The sequence below is a fragment of the Macaca fascicularis genome, chromosome X, assembly GCF_037993035.2.
Source record: "Macaca fascicularis isolate 582-1 chromosome X, T2T-MFA8v1.1".
Lineage (NCBI taxonomy): Eukaryota > Metazoa > Chordata > Mammalia > Primates > Cercopithecidae > Macaca > Macaca fascicularis.
The window spans coordinates 112,535,234-112,556,258 of record NC_088395.1 but is presented as its reverse complement, the minus strand read 5'-3'; positions in this window follow the sequence as shown (position 1 = coordinate 112,556,258).

Here is a 21,025-nt window from a genome sequence, read left to right as displayed (position 1 = left end):
AATTTATTGAGCGTTTGTAGCATGAAGGGCTGTTGAATTTTGTCAAAAGCCTTTTCTGCATCTATTGAGATAATCATGTGGTTTTTGTCTTTTGTTCTGTTTATATGCAGGATTACGTTTATTGAAATGCATATGTTGAACCAGTCTTGCATCCCAGGGATGAAGCCCACTTGATCATGGTGGATAAGCTTTTTGATGTGCTGCTGAATCCGGTTTGCCAGTATTTTATTGAGGATTTTTGCATTGATGTTCATCCGGGATATTGGTCTAAAATTCTCTTTTTTTGTTGTGTCTCTGCCAGGCTTTGGTATCAGGATGATGTTGGCCTCATAAAATGAGTTAGGGAGGATTCCCTCTTTTTCTATTGATTGGAATAGTTTCAGAAGGAATGGTACCAGCTCCTCCTTGTACCTCTGGTAGAATTCAGCTGTGAATCCATCTGGTCCTGGACTTTTCTTGGTTGGCAGGCTATTAATTATTGCCTCAATTTCAGAGCCTGTTATTGGTCTATTCAGGCAAGAGAAAGAAATCAAGGGTATTCAGTTAGGAAAAGAAGAAGTCAAATTGTCCCTCTTTGCAGACGACATGATTGTATATTTAGAAAACCCCATTGTCTTAGCCCAAAATTTCCTTAAGCTGAGAAGCAACTTCAGCAAAGTCTCAGGATACAAAATTAATGTGCAAAAATCACAAGCATTCTTATACACCAGTAACAGACAAACAGAGAGCCAAATCAGGAATGAACTTCCATTCACAATTGTTTCAAAGAGAATAAAATACCTAGGAATCCAACTTACAAGGGATGTAAAGGACCTCTTCAAGGAGAACTACAAACCACTGCTCAGTGAAATCAAAGAGGACACAAACAAATGGAAGAACATACCATGCTCATGGATAGGAAGAATCAATATCGTGAAAATGGCCATACTGCCCAAGGTAATTTATAGATTCAATGCCATCCCCATCAAGCTACCAATGAGTTTCTTCACAGAATTGGAAAAAACTGCTTTAAAGTTCATATGGAACCAAAAAAGAGCCCGCATCTCCAAGACAATCCTAAGTCAAAAGAACAAAGCTGGAGGCATCATGCTACCGGACTTCAAACTGTACTACAAGGCTACAGTAACCAAAACAGCATGGTACTGGTACCAAAACAGAGATATAGACCAATGGAACAGAACAGAGTCCTCAGAAATAATACCAGACATCTACAGCCATCTGATCTTTGACAAACCTGAGAGAAACAAGAAATGGGGAAAGGATTCCCTATTGAATAAATGGTGCTGGGAAAATTGGCTAGCCATAAGTAGAAAGCTGAAACTGGATCCTTTCCTTACTCCTTATACGAAAATTAATTCAAGATGGATTAGAGACTTAAATGTTAGACCTAATACCATAAAAACCCTAGAGGAAAACCTAGGTAGTACCATTCAGGACATAGGCATGGGCAAAGACTTCATGTCTAAAACACCAAAAGCAACGGCAGCAAAAGCCAAAATTGACAAATGGGATCTCATTAAACTAAAGAGCTTCTGCACAGCAAAAGAAACTACCATCAGAGTGAACAGGCAACCTACAGAATGGGAGAAAATTTTTGCAATCTACTCATCTGACAAAGGGCCAATATCCAGAACCTACAAAGAACTCAAACAAATTTACAAGAAAAAAACAAACAACCCCATCAAAAAGTGGGCAAAGGATATGAACAGACATTTCTCAAAAGAAGACATTCATACAGCCAACAGACACATGAAAAAATGCTCATCATCACTGGCCATCAGAGAAATGCAAATCAAAACCACAATGAGATACCATCTCACACCAGTTAGAATGGCGATCATTAAAAAGTCAGGAAACAACAGGTGCTGGAGAGGATGTGGAGAAATAGGAACGCTTTTACACTGTTGGTGGGATTGTAAACTAGTTCAACCATTATGGAAAACAGTATGGCGATTCCTCAAGGATCTAGAACTAGATGTACCATATGACCCAGCCATCCCATTACTGGGTATATACCCAAAGGATTATAAATTATGCTGCTATAAAGACACATGCACACGTATGTTTATTGCGGCACTATTCACAATAGCAAAGTCTTGGAATCAACCCAAATGTCCATCAGTGACAGACTGTACTAAGAAAATGTGGCACATATACACCATGGAATACTATGCAGCCTTAAAAAGGGATGAGTTTGTGTCCTTTGTAGGGACATGGATGCAGCTGGAAACCATCATTCTTAGTAAACTATCGCAACAACAGAAAACCAAACACCGCATGTTCTCACTCATAGGTGGGAACTGAAGAAGGAGATCACTTGGACTCGGGAAGGGGAACATCACACACCAGGGCCTATCATAGGGAGGGGGGAGGGGGGAGGGATTGCATTGGGAGTTATACCTGATGTAAATGACGAGTTGATGGGTGCTGACGAGTTGATGGGTGCAGCACGCCAACATGGCACAAGTATACATATGTAACAAACCTGCACGTTATGCACATATATCCTAGAACTTAAAGTATAATAATAATAATAAATTAATTAATTAAAAGAATAAAATAAAGTGAAGGAGAAATTAAACTTTATTCAAACAAACAAAAACTAAGAAATTTCATTGCAGCACATTTACCCTTCAAGGAATGTTAAAATATTTTCTTTAGAGAAAAGAAAATTGTATAGGTGAGAATCTTGATTTATGTAAAGACAGGAAGAGTGTCAGAGAAACAATAAATGAAGGTAAAATAAAATCTTATTTTCTTATTTTTCTTTTTCTTAATTGATCTAAAAAGAAACGGTTTTTTAGAGTAATAATGATAATAAAATATATTGAGAAATTATAGTGTATGGAGACATAAGATGGATGGTACCAATGACATAATAGGACCGAAGAACTGAAAATACTCTAAGATACTTATGCTACAAGTGGCATAGTGTTATTAGAAGGTAGCTATAGATCAGTTTAAAATGCATATTGCAAATCCTAGGGATACCACTAAATGTTTTTAAAATAAATAAAATTGATATGCTATCAGAGGAGATAAAATGACAAGCTGAATTAAGGCCAGGCATGGTGGAATGTACTTTCAGCACTTTGAGAGGATAAGGTGGGAGGATTGCTTAAGCCCAGTAATTCAAGGATACAGTGAGCTATGATGGCACCACTGTACTTCAGCCTGGGTGATAGAGTGAGATCCTATCTCTGAATAAAAGAAAAGAAAAAGTAGCTCAATTAAAATTAATGAAGGTTGCAAAAGAGCAGGATAAAATAAAGAACAAGTACAGTGAATAGAAAACAGTAACAAGCATAGTAGATTGTAATGTGACTATATCAATAATCACTTATAAATGTGCAAATATGCCAATTAAAATACATAGATGGTCATAGTGAATAAAAAACAAGACCTGACCAGGTATTGTCTATAAGAAACCCACTTTAAATATAAAGGCTCAGCTAGGTTAAAAGTTGAGTTGATGAAAGATATATACTCATAAAAAAGCTGGAATAGCTATTAATTTCAGACAAAGCATATTTCAAGATAAGGAAAATTATTAGAGATAAAGATGGACATTGCATATGATACAGGGGTCAATTATCCAAGAACACAAAACACCTTTAATGTATATTCACTTAACAATAAAGCACCAAATTACATGCAGCAAAACTGATAGAACAAAAATAGAAATAGAAAATTCACTATTGTATTTGGAGACTTGGCTGGGCCTGGTGGCTCATGCCTGTAATTCCAGCACTTTGGGAGGCCAAGGTGGATGGATCACTTGAGGTCAGGAATTTGGCACCAGCCTGGCCAACATGGCGAAACCCCATCTCTACTAAAAATACAAAATTTATCCAGGTGTGGTGGCACGTGCCTGTAATCCCAGCTACTCTGGAGGCTGAGGCAAGAGAATCCCTTGAACCTGGGAGGCAGAGGTTGCACTGAACCGCGATTGCACCACTGCACTCCAGCCTGGGTAACAGAGCAAGACTCCATCTAAAAAAAAAATAATAATTAAATAAAATAAAAGTAAATATTTGTAGACTTCATAAAATCCTGTCAACAACTGATAGATCAAGCAAGCAGAATATTAGTATGGATATAGTTCATCTGAATAGCACAATCATTCAACTTGATCAAATTGATATTGATGGAATGCATCTAACAACTATAGCACACACATTCTTCTCAGGCTCACATGGAATATTCACCACCATAGACTACATTCTGGGCCACAAAACACACCTTAGCAAATTTAAAATGATAGATATCATACAAAGTATGTTTTCAGAGCACACTAAAATTGAACTAGTAGTAAATAACAAAAATATAGTTGAAAAATTCTCAAACATTTGGAAATTTAAAAATACACATCTAAGTAAAACATGGGTCAAAAAGTCTCAGGAAACATTTTAAAATATTTTGGGCTAAGTTAAAATGAAAAGAAATTTTATCAAAATTTTGATATACTGCAAAAGCAGTGCTTGACAGAAATTATGGCATTAAATGCATATATTATACAAGAAGAAAGATCTACTATCTGTAATCCAAGCTTCCACCTTAGGAACCTGAAAAAGAAGAGCAACTTAAGCCTAAAACAAACAGAAGAAAATAAAAAATAAAAATTTGAGCAGAAATTATTATAAAAATTTGAAAGAGTAATAAAAATAGAAAAAAATCAATGAAATGAAAAGCTAGTTCTTGGAAAGGATGAGTAAAATCAATAAACCTCTAGCCAGGCTAAGCGTGAGAAAAAGAGAAAAGGCGTAAATTACCAATGCGATGAAATGAGATGAAAAAATGAAATAAAGTGAAATGAAATGAAATTAGAGGTCATCACTACTGGTCCAATGGACATTTAAAGATAATAATGGAACACTATGAACAACCAAATCTATGCCCACAAATTTGATAACTTAGATGAAATGGGCTAATTTCTTGAAAGCCACAAACTAAAAAAGCTCACACAAAGGGAAATAGATTACTTGGTAGGCCTGTACCTACTGAAGACATTGAATCAGTAATTAACCTTTCCCCCAAAATCACCAAACCCAGATTATTCTGTGGTGTATTCTGCCAGACATTTAATGGAGAAATAATATCAATTCTCCACAATATATTTCAGATAATAAAAGCAGAGGCCTTCAAATTGATACATACTCCTGCTCCCTCCAAATGCATACATTTGCCTCCTTCCAATTTCCTAGAAAGTTGTATGCCTGTTCAGCCCATCTTCTGGAATTGACTTCCACAAATTATAGGGCTACATATACATCAGATTTGGGAATAAGAGCATCCTTCCATTCTGTGTCTTCCTGTCTCTCAATATACAAACCATGCCAAAGCTATACTCTTATTCAGTGTCCTAATTGTATTAAAAAGTATTCTATATTTGCTGTTTCTAATTCCTCTCCTCCCATTTCTCTTGAACCAACTCCAATCAGATTTTTGTCCTCAAGATCCCACTGAAGATGCTTTTGTCAATGTTGCTAATTACCTCCATATTGCTGTAGCCAATGGTCAATTCCCATTCTTCATCTTACATGATCTATTAGCATTTGATATAATTCCTCACTCCCTACTACTGGAAATACTTTTTTTACTTGATTTCCAGGACGTCGCTCATTATTGGTTCTTCACCTATAACATGGTCACTCTTTCTTAGTCTTTTTTGTTCTTCCTACTAATTTAAATCTCTACAGATTAGAGAGCCCCAGGACTCAATTCCTAGACCACTTTTCTTCTCTATTTACTTCATCTCCATGTAATCTTTCTCAACTTGTGGTTGTATTACGATCTATACAACTCTTCAACTGTCTGCTTGACATTTCCTCTTGCCTGTCTGGTAGACATTTTAAATTTAACACATTTGAAATGAACTTACTGATCTACCCTTAAAGCAAACAGGAAACAAATTACAGCAACAAAAACCAGGCAAACAAATACCCTGCTGCATCGTTGATTTTCTTCATCTTAGTTGATAGCATTTTTTTTTTTTTTTTTTTCTGAGACAGGGTCTTACTCTATTACTCAGGCCGGAGTGCTGTGGCACAATCATAGCTCACCAGCGTCGATCTCCCAGGCTCAAGTGCTCCTTCAAATTCAGCTTCCTGAGTAGCTGGGACTACAGGTGCATGCCACTGCACCCTGCTAATTTGTTAAATTTATTTTTCTTAGAGGTAGGATCTTATTATGTTGCCCAAGCTGCTCTTGAACTCCCAGGCTCAAGCAGTCCTCCCAACTCGACCTCCCAAAGTGCTGGGATTATAGGTATGGGTCCCCATGCTCCTCCAGTTCATGGCAATTTAATCCCTTCAGTTGCACAGAACACAAACCTTGAAATAATCCTTGACTCATCTCTTTCTTTTACTCTTTAAATATAATGAATCTGGACATTCTGTTGACTCTACCTTCACAAAATATTTCAAACTTCTCACTCCTTCCAATGCTACTACCCTGGTCCAAGCCATCATCATCCCTCAACTTGTTCATTGTAATTGTCTTTAACTGATTTTACTCTTACTCTTCTACAGTCTTTTCTCAAAAATCCAGAGTAATCTTTTTAATGCCTAAGTCTCTCATATGTTTCTTCTCCACAAAGTCCTCTAATGACATCCATCTCACTTAGAATAAAAGTCAAAGTCCTTCAAACGGTCTACAAGACCTTGCCTTTCTGACTTCCTCTTGTGCTACTTATCAATTCAATCAGTTACAGCTCCTCCGAGCTCCTTGATCCTTGAATATACTGGACATGGTCCCATCTCAGGGTCTTTGTACTTGCTATTTCCTCTCCATGGGATGCTTTGCTTCCTCACCTCTTTCAAATTTTTTCTCAAATATCACCTCAGGGTGATTTACTCTGCCCATCCTATTTAAAATTGCAACCAACTACTCCAGCATCCTTCCTCTGCTTTAGCATGCTTTATATTTTTCATAATATATCATTAAAATAAAATAATGTATAATTTAAGTAGATTAATTTGGTTTCTTCAGTGTCTCACACTGCTAGAAAGTAAGCTTCATAAGGGCAAAGGATGTATCTCTTGATCGCTGTTATATCACCGGTGTCTAATACTAGAGAGCCTAACAAATAATATATACTCAAAAAAAGTTGGTGAATTTTAAATCATGTTATACCTGGACTGATTTCAGGACTATTCTTAACTAGACATATAATACCTCCAAATTCATTCATTTTTACCATATTTGTCTCACTGCCACTGAAGTCAGGTGATTGCTATTGCTGATTGACACTCTACCTATAAGTCCTAGTTTCTACTTCCATCATATAGGGCAAACTTGTCCAATACTCACCTTTATGGGTCTCTTATATGCTTGAATGCCACTGGTCATTTCTGCAACCTCAGAACTACAGACCACAACTCATAGTTTACCATCATAATGTGCCTCTAAATAATGTATCCCTGCTCCTCCTGTGAGGCTTGCTTTCTTATAATCATGTTTTAGGCTTAAGTTTCTAAGGTCTATTAGGAAAAGCCTTTTAATAATATCTGTATGCTACTTTAGAGGGGTCTGATAGTAAATATACAAGGAACTCTTGTGCTATAATATCACACATTTAATTTTATTCCTGCAACTACTCTGTCTCCTAGGACAAAAAAAAAAGTGCTTCTTGGGAGTGGGTTTGGGGTGAACTGAAGACCGTGGACTGAGTATGCCTTAATGTTTTTAGAATACCATGTATTGTACCAATACTTACTCTTCTGTAATCTCAGTCTCTATTGCATGGTTTGACTCATGTTGCTAGACTCTATATTCTACCATGTTGTATTCATTTGCAGGGCACTGCAGTCATTTCTATTGCGCTTTCATCATATTATTTGACAGATTTGCATCTATGCATAGCATGTAAAGTCTTAGTGTACAGATAAGCCAAGTTATTTTCTAGGAGAGGAATTGCATATAATGAGGGTCTTATAAAGGATGACACTGCTAAGGTCTAGTCAATACAGACAGTCTCCTCCACCTATGTGTCAGATATATCTATGAAAGTGTGTGACGAAGTGAAAGCAGCTTTATTTTCATGAAGCCAGGATTCTTTTTTCTCAGGAAGATTGTGTCCTAACAGTATGAAAGAATAATGAATTCTGGGGTATCTCTTCAGCTGTATCTGGGGAAATATTGTTCGTAAAAAGTCACTATACACTTGCAGACTGGTGGCACTGGGAAAGTAGTGTTCTGATATAGTCAATAGGCTCTGAGACCTGACTGTATTTCACACCTTTAGTTATCCATTTGAGAAACACTTTATCCTTATAATAGGATCAGGATCTGCTGCAAGTTTTAAGCTTCTCCAGCTCATTATCCACCATGCTGAGTGTGGCCCCCATTCCCAGGTTGGAAGTATCACCTGAATTCCAGGAAGTAGGATAGAGAGAAAGGTGAAGAAAAAGACACAAAGTGTAAACTCTAGCACTTTTAAGGAAAATGCTCAAAAGTTGTCACATAATGCTTCTACTTTTATCTCATTGTTCAGAACTTAATTACAGACAGCATGTAGAGATGTTCAGAAATCTATTCTTTATTTGGGCAGCCTCATTCCTAGCTAAAAGTACTATTATTTGGGTGATTGAATATAAGAGTCAGGGCTATGACTTGAATGACTGTGTCCCCTCTAAAGTTTACCTTGAAACTTAATCCCCACTGCAACAGTAGTAAGAGGTGAGGCAGTATTAAACGATTAGGCCATGAAGGAACCCTCATGGATGTTATTAGTGCCATATAAAAAGGGTTGTAGAAAACTAGCTAGGCTTTTTGCCCTTCTATCTCTTCTGCCATGTGATGACACAGAGTTAGTTCCCTCCAAAGGATGCAGCCAGAAGGCACCATCTTAGAAGCAGAGAGCAGTTCTCACCAGATGCCAAATCTGCTGGTGTCTTGAGCTAGAACTTCCCAGCCTCCAGAACTGTGAGAAATAAATTTTGATTATCTATAAATTACGCAGTCTTTGGTATTTGTCATAGCAGCATGAATAAATTAAGGAAGCAAGTAACACACTTAAGAAGAATGGAGCCTTCTTCTGCCACAGTCCTTCTCAATTAAGCTACTTTTTAGTCATATATGTGTAAGACAATGTCAGTGTGCATGTGTGTGTATATGTGTGTATGTGTCTCCAGTAGCCTTATGAGAGAGGCAGTATCCAATGAGATAATAGCTACAAGCATGGACTTGTTTCTGCTCAATTTTGCTGTGAACTTTAAGCTATTCTAAAAATAAAGTCTATTTAAAATTTTTTTAAAGCATAGACTTGAGTCAGCACACCTCAGATTTAAACTCCAATTCTTCCACTTACAAGCTCTTTGACCTTTGGCAAGTTATTTCACCTCCTCAAATCTCAGTTTCCCATCTATGGAGTAGAAATAATACTGCCAGCTCCTGGGATTACTGTAATTTTCATCCCAGTAATGTATATAAATTGCTTAAGCACATTGTTTAACATACAGTTCAATACATAGAACCATCTATTGGGGGGGGGCGGAGCAAGATGGCCGAATAGGAACAGCTCCAGTCTCCAACTCCCAGCACGAGCGACACAGAAGACCGGTGATTTCTGCATTTTCAACTGAGGTACTGGGTTCATCTCACTGGGGAGTGCCGGATGATCGGTGCTGGTCAGCTGCTGCAGCCCGACCAGCGAGAGCTGAAGCAGGGCGAGGCATCGCCTCACCTGGGAAGCGCAAGGGGGAAGGGAATCCCTTTTCCTAGCCAGGGGAACTGAGACACACAACACCTGGAAAATCGGGTAACTCCCACCCCAATACTGCGCTTTAAGCAAACAGGCACACCAGGAGATCATATCCCACACCTGGCCGGGAGGGTCCCACACACACGGAGCCTCCCTCATTGCTAGCACAGCAGTCTGTGATCTACCAGCAAGGCAGCAACGAGACTGGGGGAGGGGCGCCCGCCATTGCTGAGGCTTAAGTAGGTAAACAAAGCAGCTGGGAAGCTCGAACTGGGTGGAGCTCACAGCAGCTCAAGGAAACCTGCCTGTCTCTGTAGACTCCACCTCTGGGGACAGGACACAGTAAACAATAACAAACATGGCAGAAGCCTCTGCAGACGCGAACGACTCTGTCTGACAGCTTTGAAGAGAGCAGTGGATCTCCCAACATGGAGGTTGAGATCTGAGAAGGGACAGACTCCCTGCTCAAGTGGGTCCCTGACCCCTGAGTAGCCTAACTGGGAGACATCCCCCACTAGGGGCAGTCTGACACCCCACACCTCACAGGGTGGAGTACACCCCTGAGAGGAAGCTTCCAAAGCAAGAATCAGACAGGCACACTCGCTGTTCAGAAATATTCTATCTTCTGCAGCCTCTTCTGCTGATACCCAGGCAAACAGGGTCTGGAGTGGACCTCAAGCAATCTCCAACAGACCTACAGCTGAGGGTCCTGACTGTTAGAAGGAAAACTATCAAACCGGAAGGGCACCTACACCAAAACCCCAGTACGTCACCATCATCAAAGACCAGAGGCAGATAAAACCACAAAGATGGGGAAAAGGCAGGGCAGAAAAGCTGTAATTTCAAAATATAAGAGTGCATCTCCCCCGGCAAAGGAGCGCAGCTCATCGCCAGCAATGGATCAAAGCTGGATGGAGAATGACTTTGACGAGATGAGAGAAGAAGGCTTCAGTCCATCAAATTTCTCAGAGCTAAAGGAGGAATTACGTACCCAGCGTAAAGAAACTAAAAATCTTGAAAAAAAAGTGGAAGAATTGAGGACTAGAGTAATTAATGCAGAGAAGGTCATAAACGAAATGAAAGAGATGAAAACCATGACACGAGAAATACGTGACAAATGCACAAGTTTCAGTAACCGACTCGATCAACTGGAAGAAAGAGTATCAGCGATTGAGGATCAAATGAATGAAATGAAGCGAGAAGAGAAACCAAAAGAAAAAAGAAGAAAAAGAAATGAACAAAGCCTGCAAGAAGATGGGATTATGTAAAAAGACCACATCTACGTCTGATTGCGGTGCCTGAAAATGAGGGGGAAAATGGAACCAAGTTGGAAAACACTCTTCAGGATATCATCCAGGAGAACTTCCCCAACCTAGTAGGGCAGGCCAACATTCAAATCCAGGAAATACAGAGAACGCCACAAAGATACTCCTCGAGAAGAGCAACTCCAAGACACATAATTGCCAGATTCACCAAAGTTGAAATGAAGGAAAAAATCTTAAGGGCAGCCAGAGAGAAAGGTTGGGTTACCCACAAAGGGAAGCCCATCAGACTAACAGCAGATCTCTCGGCAGAAACTCTCCAAGCCAGAAGAGAGTGGGGGCCAATATTCAACATTCTTAAAGAAAAGAATTTTAAACCCAGAATTTCATATCCAGCCAAACTAAGTTGCATAAGTGAAGGAGAAATAAAATCCTTTACAGATAAGCAAATGCTTAGAGATTTTGTCACCACTAGGCCTGCCTTACAAGAGACCCTGAAGGAAGCACTAAACATGGAAAGGAACAACCAGTACCAGCCATTGCAAAAACATGCCAAAATGTAAAGACCATCGAGGCTAGGAAGAAACTGCATCAACTAACGAGCAAAATAACCAGTTAATATCATAATGGCAGGATCAAGTTCACACATAACAATATTAACCTTAAATGTAAATGGACTAAATGCTCCAATTAAAAGACACAGACTGGCAAACTGGATAAAGAGTCAAGACCCATCAGTCTGCTGTATTCAGGAGACCCATCTCACACGCAGAGACATACATAGGCTCAAAATAAAGGGATGGAGGAAGATTTACCAAGCAAATAGAGAACAAAAAAAAGCAGGGGTTGCAATACTAGTCTCTGATAAAACAGACTTTAAACCATCAAAGATCAAAAGAGACAAAGAAGGCCATTACATAATGGTAAAGGGATCAATTCAACAGGAAGAACTAACTATCCTAAATATATATGCACCCAATACAGGAGCACCCAGATTCATAAAGAAAGTCCTTAGAGACTTACAAAGAGACTTAGACTCCCATACAATAATAATGGGAGACTTCAACACTCCACTGTCAACATTAGACAGATCAACGAGACAGAAAGTTAACAAGGATATCCAGGAATTGAACTCATCTCTGCAGCAAGCAGACCTAATAGACATCTATAGAACTCTCCACCCCAAATCAACAGAATATACATTCTTCTCAGCACCACATCATACTTACTCCAAAATTGACCACGTAATTGGAAGTAAAGCACTCCTCAGCAAATGTACAAGAACAGAAATTATAACAAACTGTCTCTCAGACCACAATGCAATCAAACTGGAACTCAGGACTAAGAAACTCAATCAAAACCGCTCAACTACATGGAAACTGAACAACCTGCTCCTGAATGACTACTGGGTACATAATGAAATGAAGGCAGAAATAAAGATGTTCTTTGAAACCAATGAGAACAAAGATACAACATACCATAATCTCTGGGACACATTTAAAGCAGTGTGTAGAGGGAAATTTATAGCACTAAATGCCCACAAGAGAAAGCAGGAAAGATCTAAAATTGACACTCTAACATCGCAATTAAAAGAACTAGAGAAGCAAGAGCAAACACATTCGAAAGCTAGCAGAAGGCAGGAAATAACTAAGATCAGAGCAGAACTGAAGGAGATCGAGACACAAAAAACCCTCCAAAAAATCAATGAATCCAGGAGTTGGTTTTTTGAAAAGATCAACAAAATTGACAGACCACTAGCAAGACTAATAAAGAAGAAAAGAGAGAAGAATCAAATCGATGCAATTAAAAATGATAAAGGGGATATCACCACCGACCCCACAGAAATACAAACTACCATCAGAGAATACTATAAACACCTCTACGCAAATAAACTGGAAAATCTAGAAGAAATGGATAATTTCCTGGACGCTTACACTCTTCTAAGACTAAACCAGGAAGAAGTTGAATCCCTGAATAGACCAATAGCAGGCTCTGAAATTGAGGCAATAATTAATAGCCTACCAACCAAAAAAAGTCCAGGACCAGATGGATTCACAGCTGAATTCTACCAGAGGTACAAGGAGGAGTTGGTACCATTCCTTGTGAAACTATTCCAAACAATAGAAAAAGAGGGAATCCTCCCTAACTCATTTTATGAGGCCAACATCATCCTGATACCAAAGCCTGGCAGAGACACACACACAAAAAAAGAGAATTATAGACCAATATCCCTGATGAACATCGATGCAAAAATCCTCAATAAAATACTGACAAACTGGATTCAGCAACACATCAAAAAGCTTATCCACCATGATCAAGTGGGCTTCATCCCTGGGATGCAAGGCTGGTTCAACATTCGCAAATCAATAAACATAATCCAGCATATAAACAGAACCAAAGACAAGAACCACATGATTATCTCAATAGATGCAGAAAAGGCTTTTGACAAAATTCAACAGCCCTTCATGCTAAAAATGGTCAATAAATTCGGTATTGATGGAATGTACCTCAAAATCATCAGAGCTGTTTATGACAAACCCACAGCCAATATCATACTGAATGGGCAAAAACTGGAAAAATTCCCTTTGAAAACTGGCACAAGACAGGGATGCCCTCTCTCACCACTCCTATTCAACATAGTGTTGGAAGTTCTGGCTAGGGCAATCAGGCAAGAGAAAGAAATCAAGGGTATTCAGTTAGGAAAAGAAGAAGTCAAATTGTCCCTCTTTGTAGATGACATGATTGTATTTTTAGAAAACCCCATCATCTCAGCCCAAAATCTCCTTAAGCTGATAAGCAACTTCAGCAAAGTCTCAGGATACAAAATTAATGTGCAAAAATCACAAGCATTCTTATACACCAGTAACAGACAAACAGAGAGCCAAATCAGGAATGAACTTCCATTCACAATTGCTTCAAAGAGAATAAAATACCTAGGAATCCAACTTACAAGGGATGTAAAGGACCTCTTCAAGGAGAACTACAAACCACTGCTCAGTGAAATAAAAGAGGACACAAACAAATGGAAGAACATACCATGCTCATGGATAGGAAGAATCAATATCGTGAAAATGGCCATACTGCCCAAGGTAATTTATAGATTCAATGCCATCCCCATCAAGCTACCAATGACTTTCTTCGCAGAATTGGAAAAAATTGCTTTAAAGTTCATATGGAACCAAAAAAGAGCCCGCATCTCCAAGACAATCCTAAGTCAAAAGAACAAAGCTGGAGGCATCACGCTACCTGACTTCAAACTATACTACAAGGCTACAGTAACCAAAACAGCATGGTACTGGTACCAAAACAGAGATATAGACCAATGGAACACAACAGAGTCCTCAGAAATAATACCACACATCTGCAGCCATCTGATCTTTGACAAACCTGACAAAAACAAGAAATGGGGAAAGGATTCCCTATTTAATAAATGGTGCTGGGAAAATTGGCTAGCCATAAGTAGAAAGCTGAAACTGGATCCTTTCCTTACTCCTTATACGAAAATTAATTCAAGATGGATTAGAGACTTAAATGTTAGACCTAATACCATAAAAATCCTAGAGGAAAACCTAGGTAGTACCATTCAGGACATAGGCATGGGCAAAGACTTCATGTCTAAAACACCAAAAGCAACAGCAGCAAAAGCCAAAATTGACAAATGGGATCTCATTAAACTAAAGAGCTTCTGCACAGCAAAAGAAACTACCATCAGAGTGAACAGGCAACCTACAGAATGGGAGAACATTTTTGCAATCTACTCATCTGACAAAGGGCTAATATCCAGAACCTACAAAGAACTCAAACAAATTTACAAGAAAAAAACAAACAACTCCATCAAAATGTGGGCAAAGGATATGAACAGACATTTCTCAAAAGAAGACATTCATACAGCCAACAGACACATGAAAAAATGCTCATCATCACTGGCCATCAGAGAAATGCAAATCAAAACCACAATGAGATACCATCTCACACCAGTTAGAATGGCGATCATTAAAAAGTCAGGAAACAACAGGTGCTGGAGAGGATGTGGAGAAATAGGAACGCTTTTACACTGTTGGTGAGATTGTAAACTAGTTCAACCATTATGGAAAACAGTATGGCGATTCCTCAAGGATCTAGAACTAGATGTACCATATGACCCAGCCATCCCATTACTGGGTATATACCCAAAGGATTATAAATTATGCTGCTATAAAGACACATGCACACCTATGTTTATTGCAGCACTATTCACAATAGCAAAGACTTGGAATCAACCCAAATGTCCATCAGTGACAGATTGGATTAAGAAAATGTGGCACATATACACCATGGAATACTATGCAGCCATAAACAAGGATGAGTTTGTGTCCTTTGTAGGGACATGGATGCAGCTGGAAACCATCATTCTTAGCAAACTATCACAAGAACAGAAAACCAAACACCGCATGTTCTCACTCATAGGTGGGAACTGAACAATGAGATCACTTGGACTCAGGAAGGGGAACATCACACACCGGGGCCTATCATGGGGAGGGGGGAGGGGGGAGGGATTGCATTGAGAGTTATACCTGATGTAAATGACGAGTTGATGGGTGCAGCACACCAACATGGCACAAGTATACATATGTAACAAACCTGCACGTTATGCACATGTACCCTACAACTTAAAGTATAATAATAATAAATAAATTAAAAAAAAAAAGAACCATCTATTGGTATTTTATTATATACATGTATGGTTATTCACATAAAAACTTTCCCATATATCCATACAGAAGCTGTTCAAGCAAGATAATATAAATTGGCATACATTTTAGAGATTCTGGCAAGATGGCTGACCACATGCAGCCAGGTGGAACAGCTGCCACCAAGAGACCGAGAAGACTGGCACACTCTTTAGAGAGAAGGCACTGAGAGTCGGTGGAGGGAAGACACAGAAGCTGGGCTGAACGGGGAGGAAGCTGGGAGCTGCATGGGGCTACCACAAACCATAACTCCTTCTTGGCTCCCCAACAACTCCAGGATAATGGGTGAGGGTGAGTTGAACTGACAGGAGCAACCCACTTTCTCCAAAGGTCTCTGGAATCCAAGCAGAAGGAGACCCCTCAACCACCATGGACACTTGAGTGGGCAGGGATAGCTGCTTAGAAAAGTAGTAGGGGCAGCACACCTGCCAAGGAAGAGCCCAGAGGTTTTGCTGTGGGAGTGTCTGCAGCTGAGCATGGCCAGGGATGCCCATGCCCCCAGGCTCCACTTGCTCCCACAGGTGACTTTAAGCCTAGGGAAACTGTCAGACCTGAACTCTGCCAGGTGGTCTTGACCATTAAAGGCGGCCCAACCAACCTGAGCACCCCTTGGTCTGCTAGCCTCTCCTGGAGTCCCAGTCTAGCCATGCCTATTTGCAGTGCAGCCTCAGATGCTTTGGGGACTCACATGACAGCTCCTGCACTGGTCAGTGGTGCCTGGCAGGGGAGAGATACTGAAGCGTGGAGACCAGGGCCTCACACCAGCCCAGCCTCTCTCTCTCCCCACTTCATCTTCTCCTAGGCCCACCTCCAGCCCCCACAATACTTTGCCAGTGTGTGTGAGTGCAGGTGAATTTTTGCCTTACCTGCCCTACCAGGGCGTGTGTGCACGTTTCCCCTGCCTTGACTGCTGACGATGGGAATGAACTCTGCCGCATCTCCCCGCCTTACTACCATTGTAGTCTGAGCCATGGCAGCCACAGAGCCTGCCAGCCTAGACCAGCCAGAACCCCACTTCTGCCCCAACACTGCCGAGCCCGGAGAACAGCAGACCCTCCCCCATCCTGAGTGGCCAAAGAGGGCACACACAGACCTGAGCCTGCCAGGGCCCTGCCCCTGTGCTAACACCACCACCAGCACATAGCTACCAACTGGTTCCCTGCCTCCTCGAGCCATGGTGCCTCTATTGCTGCTGTGAATGCCTGGATGGAGGCAGGCACCAACTCCTACTAGTGCTCTCCTGTCATGATTCTGTTGCTGCTGCTATTGCTGGCATGTGCAAACGAGGAGAAACTTTGCTGCCATCACCCTACAAAATGCTTTGGCTGGCACCATCCATCAGAGTGTGGTGACCAGCACTCTGAGAGCATCTTGGCTCCCCAAGTGTGGTGGGTTTCTAACCTTGAGGAGCCAGAGAACAAAGATGGCCCTGATACTAGTCCAAGAAGTTAGAGCACACAGTATAGGAGTTGGTAGTTGAGCCTTGGTCCCCTAAAAACTTCCATAAACTAAGCCATTTGACTGAATACATCTTAAACCACAACCAAACCTCAAGGTCATCAAATAGTATAAAAGAAAAAAAAAATCCAAAGGACAGCAACTTCAAAGATTGAAAGAACACCAGCCCACAAAGATGAGAAAGAACAAGTGCAAGAAGTCTGGCAACTCAAAAAGCCAGAGTACCTCTCTTCCTTCAAACAATTGCACTAGATCTTTAGCAAAAGTTCTCAACCAGGCTGACATGTCTGAACTGACAGAAACAGAATTGAGAATATGGATAGAAATGAACATCATGGAGTTGCAGGAGTATGTTGAAACCCAACCAAGGAAGCTAAGAATCACAATAAAACAATACAGGAGCTGATAGACAAAATAGCTGATATAGAAAAGAATGTAACTGACATGATAATGCTGAAAAAAAAATACAAGAATTTCATAATATGATCACAAATATTAATAGCAGAAATTGAAGGAAGAATATAAGAGCTTGAAGGCAGGATTTTGATATATGAAAGTCAGACAAGAGTAGAGAGAAAAAAGAAAATCAATGAATCAAACCTCTGGAAAATATGGGATTATGTAAAGAGACCAAATCTATGACATATTGGTGTCCCTGAAAGAGATGGGGAGAATGGAAGCAACTTGGGAAACATATTTCAGAATATCATCCGTAAGAATTTCCCCAACCTAGCTAGAGAGGTCAATATTAAATTTCAGGAAATGCAGAGAACCGCACTAAGACACCACACAAGAAATCATAGCCAGGATGCATAATCATCAGATTCTCCAAGACTGAAATGAAAGAAACAATGTTAAAGGCAACTGGAAAGAAAGGGCAGGTCACCTACAAAGGGAAGCCCATCAGACTAACAGTAGACCTCTCAGCAAAAATCCCACAAAGCCAGAAGAGATGAGGGGAAATATTCAACATTCTTAAAGAAAAGAAATTTCAGGAGTCGGGAACAAGATGGCCGAATAGGAACAGCTCCAGCCTCCAGCTCCCAGCGCGAGCGACACAGAACACGGGTGATTTCTGCATTTTCAACTGAGGTACCGAGTTCATCTCATTGGGAAGTGCCAGACAATCGGTGCTGGTCAGCTGGTGCAGCCCAACCAGTGAGAGCTGAAGCAGGGGGAGGCATCCCCTCACCTGGGAAGTGCAAGGGGGAAGGGAATCCCTTTTCATAGCCAAGGGAAACTGAGACACACAACACCTGGAAAATCGGGTAACTCCCACCCTAATACTGTGCTTTACCACAGGTCTTAGCAAACTACACACCAGGAGATTATATCCCACACCTGGCCCAGAGGATCCCAGGCCCACGGAGCCTCCCTCATTGCTAGCACAGCAGCCTGAGATCTAACTGTAAGGTGGCAGCCAGGCTGGGGGAGGGGCACCCACCATTGCTGAGGCTTAAGTAGGTAAACAAAGCCTCCAGGAAGCTAGAACTGGGTGGAGCCCACCACAGCTCAAGGAGGCCTGCCTGTCTCTGTAGACTCCACCTCTGGGTGGAGTCTGACAGTTGTCTGACAGCTTTCAAGACAGCAGTGGAGTCTCCCATTATTATTGTATGGGAGTCTAAGTCTCTTTGTAAGTCTCTAAGGACTTGCTTTACGAATCTGGGTGCTCCTGTATTGGGTGCATATATATTTAGGATAGTTAGCTCTTCCTGTTGAATTGATCCCTTTACCATTATGTAATGGCCTTCTTTGTCTCTTTTGATCTTTGATGGTTTAAAGTCTGTTTTATCAGAGACTAGTATTGCAACCCCTGCTTTGTTTACTTCTCCATTTGCTTGGTAGATCTTCCTCCATCCCTTTATTTTGAGCCTATGTATGTCTCTGCATGTGAGATGGGTCTCCTGAATACAGCAGACTGATGGGTCTTGACTCTTTATCCAGTTTGCCAGTCTGTGTCTTTTAATCGGACCATTTAGTCCATTTACATTTAAGGTTAATATTGTTATGTGTGAACTTGATCCTGCCATTATGATATTAACTGGTTATTTTGCTCGTTAGTTGATGCAGTTTCTTCTTCATTTCATTCATTTGATCCTCAATCGCTGATACTCTTTCTTCCAGTTGATCGAGTCGGTTACTGAAGCTTGTGCATTTGTCACGTATTTCTCGTGTCATGGTTTTCATCTCTGTCAGTTCATTTATGGCCTTCTCTGCATTAATTATTCTAGTTATCAATTCTTCCACTCTTTTTTCAAGATTTTTAGTTTTTTGCGCTGGGTACGTAATTCCTCCTTTAGCTCTGAGAAGTTTGATGGACTGAAGCCTTCATCTCTCCTCTGATCAAAGTCATTCTCCATCCAGCTTTGATCCATTGATGGCGATGAGCTGCGTTCCTTTGGAGGGGGAGATGCGCTCTTATTTTTTGAATTTCCAGCTTTTCTGCCCTGCTTTTTCCCTATCTTTGTGGTTTTATCTGCCTCTGGTCTTTGATGATGGTGACATACTGATGGGGTTTTGGTGTGGGTGTCCTTTCTGTTGGTTAGTTTTCCTTCTAACAGTCAGGACCCTCAGCTGTAGGTCTGTTGGAGATTGCTTGAGGTCCGCTCCAGACCCTGTTTGCCTGGGTATCAGGAGCAGAGGCTGCAGAAGACAAAATATTGCTGAACAGCGAGTGGTGCTGTCTGATTCTTGCTCTGGAAGCTTCATCTCAGGGGTATACCCCACCGTGTGAGGTGTGAGGTGTTGGTCTGCACCTAGTGGGGGATGTCTCCCAGTTAGGCTACTCAGGGGTCAGGTACCCACTTGAGCAGGCAGTCTGTCCGTTCTCAGATCTCAACTTCCGTGCTGGGAGATCCACTGCTCTGTTCAAAGCTGTCAGACAGCTGTCAGACTCCACCCAGAGTTGGAGTCTACAGTGACAGGCGGGTCTCCTTGAGCTGCGGTGGGCTCCACCCAGTTCCAGCTTCCCTGCGGCTTTGTTTACCTACTTAAGCCTCAGCAATGGCAGACTTCAACACCACACTGTCAACATTAGACAGATAAACGAGACAGAAAGTTAACAAGGATATCCAGGAATTGAACTCATCTCTGCAGCAAGCAGACCTAATAGACATCTACAGAACTCTCCACCCCAAATCAACAGAATATATATTCTTCTCAGAACCACATCACACTTATTCCAAAATTGACCACATAATTGGAAGTAAAGCACTCCTCAGTAAATGTACAAGAACAGAAATTATAACAAACTGTCTCTCAGACCACAATGCAATCAAACCAGAACGCAGGAGTAAGAAACTCAATCAAAACCGCTCAACTACATGGAAACTGAATAACCTGCTTCTGAATGACTACTGGGTACACAACGAAATGAAGGCAGAAATAAAGATGTTCTTTGAAACCAATGAGAACAAAGATACAACATACCAGAATCTCTGGGACACATTTAAAGCAGTGTGTAGAGGGAAATTTATAGCACTAAATGCCCACAAGAGAAAGCTGGAAAGATCTAAAATTGACACTCTAACATCACAATTAAAAGAACTAGAGAAGCAAGAGCAAACACATTCAAAAGCTAGCAGAAGGCAAGAAATAACTAGGATCAGAGAAGAACTGAAGGAGATAGAGACAAAAAACCCTCCAAAAAATCAATGCATTCAGGAGTTGGTTTTTTGAAAAGATCAACAAAATTGATAGACCGCTAGCAAGACTAATAAAGAAGAAAAGAGAGAAGAATCAAATAGACACAATAAAAAAGGATAAAGGGGATATCACCACCGACCCCACAGAAAAACAAACTACCATCAGAGAAAACTATAAACACCTCTAACCCTAACCCTAACCCTAACCCTAACCCTAACCCTAGTTAT